This window comes from Benincasa hispida, chromosome 4 (genome assembly GCF_009727055.1).
Source record: "Benincasa hispida cultivar B227 chromosome 4, ASM972705v1, whole genome shotgun sequence".
Taxonomy (NCBI): domain Eukaryota; kingdom Viridiplantae; phylum Streptophyta; class Magnoliopsida; order Cucurbitales; family Cucurbitaceae; genus Benincasa; species Benincasa hispida.
The window spans coordinates 54,926,354-54,934,741 of record NC_052352.1 but is presented as its reverse complement, the minus strand read 5'-3'; positions in this window follow the sequence as shown (position 1 = coordinate 54,934,741).

The following is an 8,388-nucleotide window of genomic DNA, read 5'->3' as shown; positions in this document are numbered from 1 at the left end:
AAACCATGTCTAACTGGATTTGATTTCTCCTTTCTAATACACCATTCTGCTGAGGTGTACCAGATGCTGAGAGTTGGGATACAATTCCATATTCTATCAAATAGTCGTGGAATTTTAGATCCATATACTCTCCACCTCGATCAGATCGAAATGTTTTAATGGTTTTATTTAATGCATTTTTTGAAGGAATGTTATATCATGCAACGGAAGACTACAAAATCAATAAGCAATTAAGCGATATTTAATTTGAGTTTTAAGCATGTTGTTCATATGATATTCATAAGAGGATTTGAAACACATATTACCTTTGAAGATTTCCTCCACGAACTCAGCTAAAATCCACCAAGATAGAGCTTGAAACATCAAGAGGACTACCACCAAGATCTTCTCTACTATGCTTAAGTTGGAACGTGTGGTGGAAACACTAAATCAAGTTGAATTAATGAAGAACCAGTGAGGGGTATGTAGGGTTTTTAGGTTATCACTTCAGCAAGTATAACTCAGATTACTTACTTATCTTCATGCATAGAGTTTCTATATATAGGTAGAATTCATGCAATTATACAGGTTGCATGAAGGGCAGCTCCAGCTTGAAGATCATTATATAAAGAAATGGAATTTGATGATAATCCATCAAATATGGTTAGTGGATTTTTTCCAAAAATTGGAAAAATCCACTAACTTAAAATGATTTAAAAAATCATTTTTCATTTTTATTTTTTAATTTAGTTTTTATAAAATTAATTCAAAACTAATTAATTANAATTGATTTTTAATTAAAAAATATTAATTTAATATCTAAATATTAAATTAATAAAATATCAATATCACCAATAAATCAATTTTATATTTAAATCATAATTTAAATATTAATTGATTTTCCAGTTTCGTTTGATTTCAATTAAATTAAACGTTTATAATTGTATCATATACACTCAATCAAGAAACCCTAAAAATGGTTTTGAACATTTCAAATTCATAACCCTAATTTCATACATCAATTCTCAATTTATTATTCCAATTTAATGAGCTAGCAGAGGGACCTAATGAGTCTACAGATCATGATCTCCAACGATCTGTAATTAATTTGTTAAAACTCTTTAATTGAATTAATTACTATTTGTTAACTATCAAGACATACCATTATAGCTCGTTAGTTGCACTATCCTCACTATAGATATATTTATGTCCATATAAACCATAATCAATAAGTCGGTCCTTCACAGGTTGTTCGTAATTACAGCTGGGTCAAAATTACCATTTTACCCTGTAAATACATCTTATTCTTTAAGTTCCCACTGACCCTTTAATGAACAATTTTGATTCATAATACTACTTACGAATCATGTCCTTTTCTATCATGAGAAGGCGGGGCCTCGATTGTTCAAGACCTGGAATCAACACTTAAGAGAACAACCTATCTGCTAACTTTAAAATTGGTAAGAGAGAATTCCATCTTGCAGAGCTATGTCCCCAGCTATCTATCCGGTCTTATCCCCAATTAGCTCAGGATTACGATCGAGTTATCCTAGGTTACTTAAATATGAAATAGTCAGTTTTAACAGTAAACGGTTGTTATAAAGAAAAGTGACTATTTCGTGGTCCAGTCTATATGCAAACTCATTGAATAGGATGCCCTGACTCACATGTCTTTACATGAATGATTTGTGGATCACATAATTTGTATTACCTGTACAAAATGGGCCGCATCCAATAGTGTTATCAAGATGAGATACCCAATTTCATCCATATGCTTATAGATATATGTTTATGTTACCACATAAAGTTAAAGTATTCATACTATAGCCATGGATATGTTTATTGGATTTTCATAATAGAATGAAAAATCAACAACTTTATTGAATAAGACACTTAATAATATTTTATTGATAAATATAATGTTTAACATAAAATTTACGAACTGCGAGTTCTAGGACATTCCCAACAATCTCCCACTTCGACTAAAACTCCAGTGAGAACAAATATATACAATATATTGTTGAGAAACATAAAATGAAAATACAATAAACTAGGGCATCTCTAATACCATAGATATTCTCCCACTTGTCCTAGATTACGTTGCTCGGAATCCTAGTCCAACCAGGTGGCCCTCGAACACTTTATCTGAGAGGGCCTTTGTAAATGGATCGACAAGGTTGTTTTCAGAGGCTATCTTCGTGACGATCATGTCTCCTTAGTGTGCTATCTCTCTGATGAGATGGTACTTTCTCTCAATATGTTTTCCACGTTTGTGACTCCTTGGTTCTTTCGAGTTGGCAATAACACCACTATTGTCACAATATAGTGTGATAGGTAGGTGCATATTTGGAATTACTTCCAAGTTAGCCAAGAATTTGCGTAGCCATCCTGCTTCTTTATCGACTTCAAATGCATCTACGTATTCTACTTCTATTGTGGAGTCAGTGATACAACTTTGCTTAATGCTTCTCCAAACTATAACTCCTCCATTAAGAGTGAAAACTGATTGAAGTAGATTTCCTTAAATCTAGGTCAATCTGGAAATCAGAATCAGTGTATCCTATAAGGATCAAATCCTTAGGTCCATACACAAGCATATAGTCCCTCGTTCTCCTTAGATACTTGAGGATGTTTTTGATAGCAGTTTAATGATTGTGTCTTGGATTGGATTGGAACCTGCTGATGATTCCAACTGGAAAGCATATGTTAGGGTGTGTACATAACTCGCGTTCATTAAACTTCCAACTGGAGATGCATATGTAATTCTTTTCATTTCCTCAACATCTTGAGGTGTTTTAGGACACCGTTCCTTTGAAAAATGAATTCCATGTTTAAAAGGTAACATACCTCTTTTGGAATTTTGCATATTAATATTTTGACAACATCTTATCAATGTAAGATACCTGAGATAGTGCTAGAGTTCTATTCTTTCGATTCCAAAACATACTATTCCTAGAACGTATTGAGCATCACCCAAATCTTTCATTTAGAATTGTGTTGCTAACCATCTCTTTAAGTTAGCAAGAAAGCTTGTCTCATTCCCAATGAGCAAGATATCATCAACATAAAGAACTAAGAATGCTACAGTCTTGTTGACTATCTTTTTGTATACACAAGGTTCGTCAACATTCTGTACAAAATCATAAAATTTGATCGCAGTATCAAATCCTATATTCTATGATCTTGAAGCTTGTTTTAACCCATAAATGGATCAGTTAAACTTACAAACTTTCTGCTCCTGTCCTTGTTCGATGACCCTTCTGGTTGAGACATAAAAATACTTTCATCAAGATGGCCATTCAGAAAAGTTGTCTTGACATCCATTTTCCATATTTCATAGTCATAATATGTGACAATGGATAGAAGTATTCTAATTGATTTTATCATGGCAGCAGGAGAAAATGTTTCTTCATAATCAACCCCTTCTTTTTGGGTAAAACCTTTTGCCACGAGTCTGGTTTTGTAGGTTTGCACCTTGCTAGTTTGGTCTCATTTTCTCTTGTAGATCCATTTGCAACCTATAGGGTTAACCCATGTGGTTGATCTACAAGTTCCTAGACAAAGTTGAAGTACATAGACTCCATTTCAACGTCCATAGCTTTTATCCACTGTTCCCTGTCAACATCTTCCATTGCCTTTTTAAAGGTTAATGGATCCTCTAATCCATCATCATGTATGATGTCTTGAGTTTTTGTTAAACCCATATAGCGTTTAGGTTGTTGAATAACTGATGAAATCCAAAAATGCATGACATCTTAGGCATTTTACTTAGAATTATGAAGGTTGTTAAGCGGAATATGCGACAATTATGTTAGGAATTCACGATAAAATGAGTTTGGATCGTTCAACTTCAGCTAATCCGTTATTATGTGTTATTATGCGTTCAATGTTCTATTTTTGTAGCTAATACAGGAAGTGGACGCAAACGTGGAAATCGGACCATCGCATAGACGACCGCATACGGAGAAACACTCCATCGCAAAGGCGAACGTGTTCGATCAACGCATGGATGTTGCGGTAATCAGCCGTATGCGTCCATCGCATGGGAGTTGCGCTCGTCAAGCGATTGCAGTCATCGTGTAGAGTTGTGGTATTAAGTGAATGCGGTCATTGAATGTTTGCAGCTACGCGACAACACATGATAAAGGGATCAATACAAAGTTGGTGAAATGAACACATCAACGCATCTACATCGAGAAAATCAAAAGATGATGTTGACATTTCACCTACCATATCGTTGATAGCAGAGGTTCAAAAAAGGACTAACGCGCCGAATGTCAGACTCAGAGCAGTCCATTAATGCTGTCGGCGATCCAGGCTCTATAAATAGAACCGAGCACCGCCAAAAGAGGACACCACCAATAAAATTTCTTCTGTATTCTCCTTGGGGTAGGGTGAGAATATCAGGAGTATGTGGGCTCTGAAAAATTTTGGTAAAAAGGATAGAGTTTTTTAGAGAGGAAAATTTTCTTGCAGGGAGATTTCTTCTGATTGTTCTCGCTATATGGCCTTCTATGAAGAAGACGAAGTAATTGTAAAAAACTAAACTACTCTCTTCCACGATCTGTTGAGAGAATTAAGGGGGAGAGAGTTGTATTAAATTCAAATAGATAACACATTAAATAAATTAAATAAATTTATATATATATATGATAACTACCTTATCATATATTATATATATTGAAGTATATGTTATATCGAATATAATACATAACCTATAGTTTCTATATTGTATCAAATACAATATAACCTATAGTTTGTTTTTCTCTCAACAATGCATGACATTTAATATAAATCACATTTATACTAAATTTAATTATATGAATTCATCCATATAATTAATATTTGAATCCTATTCAAATACATAATTCCTCTCAAATAAAATTTATATTATAGTGTATCAAATACATTATATTAATAATATCACATATAATTAATTTATATTAATTATATCATATATAATTAATTCTCTAAATTAATTTGAACAATTGAAATTAATCCAAAATTAAATTATTAATAATCCCAGTTGAGCTACAGAGGAGACCTTATGGACCTGTAGATTGAAGCTCAAATGGTACTCGAATAATTAATTAAACTTTTTTAATTAAATTATCCAACATCCATTAATTGTCGATCACTTCAATAAAGACCGACAACCGTACTCTTCGCACTACAAATATATTTCTGTGTCCATTGAATATAACCACTAACAGTGTGATGACTCTTCACAAATTGCTTATAAATACAACCATGTTAAAATTATTGGGGTTGATGCCCTAAAGTCTCGTGTCCTGTAGTTTGTAAACACATTTTGTACGAACACTTGTGATGTATAATATATGATATTTACTTCACTTTTTGATTTTGCACATTTAGATGTTTTATTTGCTTTACTGCAAACCAATAAACTTAAATCTCTGGTTGTCTTTATGTAACTTAAGCATGTATGTAGTGACATACAAGTGGATCATGTCTTAAGTGAAAACCAAAATGGTCTGTAGTATATGGGTATAGGATAGAAACCTTATCTTGGTAACACTACGGACGCGACCTGCTTTGTGGAATATTTACAAGTGTTGTGACTCGTCACAGATGGTCTGATCCGGATCATTCGTGTAGGAGGCATGCGAGCAGAGGCATCCTATACAAAAAGTTTGTATAAGACCTGACCACGAAGTGTTAACATCTCGTCATATAACTCCGTTCATGACAGAGACTTCCCTCACTAGGATGACCATAGGTAACATGACCTCAATCCTGAGTGACTAGGGAACTTCTGCCATTGAGGGCGATCCTTTGATTTACATGGGTGTGAGTTGCCAGAGCGCCGACTCAAACCTACCACTTTGAGGATTCATTTGATTTGGGAGCTGAGAACTCAGCTTCACAAGATGAAGTTCACTCCTCCCCGAAGCAGGGATAAGTAGATAGATTGCTCCGTTAAGGCCTGATCCCGTGGCTTGAACGATGTGTCGCCACACACCTTCTCATGGCCCGACAGGTGTTCACACATAGTAGCACTATGTTGTATTGTTCATTAGAGGGATCGGTGGTACTTAAGGAGTAAGATGTAACTACAGGGGCAAAACGGTAAATTGGCCCAACTGTACTTACAAGCATATATAAAGGGTCATCGTACTGATGATTGGTAATATCAGATAGACATAGAAATATATCTATGGTAAGAAAAGTTCAACTATTGGTCTTTAGTGGAATGCCTGCCAGTTAAGGATGGTGGATATCGTGGCTAAAGAGTTTAGTCAGTTATTCACGTACCGTTAGAGCTTCGAGCCATAGGTCCATAAGGTCCCCTTGTAGCTTGGATAAAAGTTGAGAATTAGTTTTTGGGTCAGTTTGAAATGTTCAAATTGATAAGAGGGAGTTCGATTATATATGATATAATTGAACTAGTTAATTATATATGATATAATTAATTTTATCTATTAGATACATTAATTTGGAGGAAATTGGATATAAATATGATTTATATCTAGTGGAGGCAAAATACTATGGTTAATGTATGATATTAATCCATAGGTTATGAATATAATGTGATTATATTTATTGTCTATTAATTGGACAGTTAAGGGATAATTAGTCGGCGACTCTTCTGTTTTCATAACAGATGAGTAAGTTGAAGAATCCCTTTGAGACGCTTAAATAGCTCATGGTGTGTTAAGCATTGAATGCGCAGACATAGTGTTGAAATGTGTCATCACTTAGTAAAAATCAGAGCCTATACGATAGTGCTGAACGATCGCTTACCTACCCGATAATGCTGAACGTGTTGGGTTTTATGTCCTAAAACTCACAGTTTGTAATATGATAAATTTTTTCTATAATCAATATACTTATTATTGATTTCATTAATTGTATGAAAGTCTAAATCCAATAAACTAAGACCCATGACTATTGCATGAGTACTTGAACTTTATATGAGACATAAGAGTAGATCAGGTTCGAGTAAATTGTCAAAATGATCTATGGTACATGAATATGGTTGGGTACTTTATTCTGGCAATACCATTGTATGTGGCCTACTCTGTAGTTGTTACAAAGGGTTGTAAAGTTCTACATACGATGTGATCTTAATTCGTACATGTAATGGCATGAGGAGTGGAGGCGTCCTATGCAATGAGTTTGTATAAGATCGGACCAAGAAATAAATCACTCTTACTTTATAAAGCTGTTTACTATATAAGACTGACTATTTCACCTAGATGACCTAGGTAACTCGATCTTAATCCTGAGCTAACTATGAACTCCTGTTTATTCGATATTGCCCTTAGATTTGCATAGGTGAGGGTTGGCTCAACAGCGCCGACTCATAAGACTCCCATTTCAGGGGTAAGACCTAATAGATAGCTGGGGACATAGGGTGCAAGACGGAGTTCACGCCTACCCGATTTAGGGATAGGAGAAAGGTTGTTCTCTCAAGTACTGAATTCAGGTCTTGAACAAGGGGCCCTACCCTCTCACTGGGCTGAGAGAGTTTGGTTTGATGATTGGATCACAAACCAGTTGTTCATTAGAGGAGCAGTAGAAACTTGAGGAATAAGACATAATCTCAAGGGTAAAACAAATATTTGACCCAACCGTTATTATGAACAATCTGTGAAGGGCCTTGATTATGGTTAAATCATGCGGACATAATGTATCTACAGTGAGGGGAGTGCAACTTTGGGCTTTAGTAGAATGACCCATTAGTTAACAAATATGGATTAATTTGGTCTAATGAGGTTAGCCAATTAATCTCGAATCGTTGGAGCCCATGATCTGTAGGTCCTCGAGGTCCCCTACTAGCTCATAACGGATTAGCTCTAGAATATTGTGATAAGTTAATTTGAAACGTTCAAATTAGAATTAAGGGAATTAGTAATTATATGATATATAATTACGTGTTTAATTTGAGAATTAAACGGAATAGGAGAATTTATATTTAAAAACATGATTTAAATATATAAAGATGGATGTGTATAGAAATTAATTTAATATTTGATATTAAATTAATTAGTTTTATTTAAAAATTAATTTCATTTTTTCAATTTTTAAAATCAAAATGGATTTTGGAAATATTATTTTTGATTTTATGATAAAATTGGAAATTTAGAATTACAAAACACAAAAATGGAAAAATCATGTTTTCCATTATCCATCTCCTGTATGCTCACACACTTTCCATTTGCTCTTCTTCATTTACTCTAAGCATGAGCTGCAACTCATGCAACTCTCCTCCTTGCACGATAGTCAGCAATATATGGAAGAGTTTGGAGTGAATTTTGAGCATGCAATCAAGAGAGAATTTTAGAGAAAATTCGTGTTGAAGAAGGTGTTATTCAACCAGATTACGACTGTGAGCTATTCTTCTTTATCCCTTGATTCAAGCTTGTTTTGAGTCCTACAACTCAA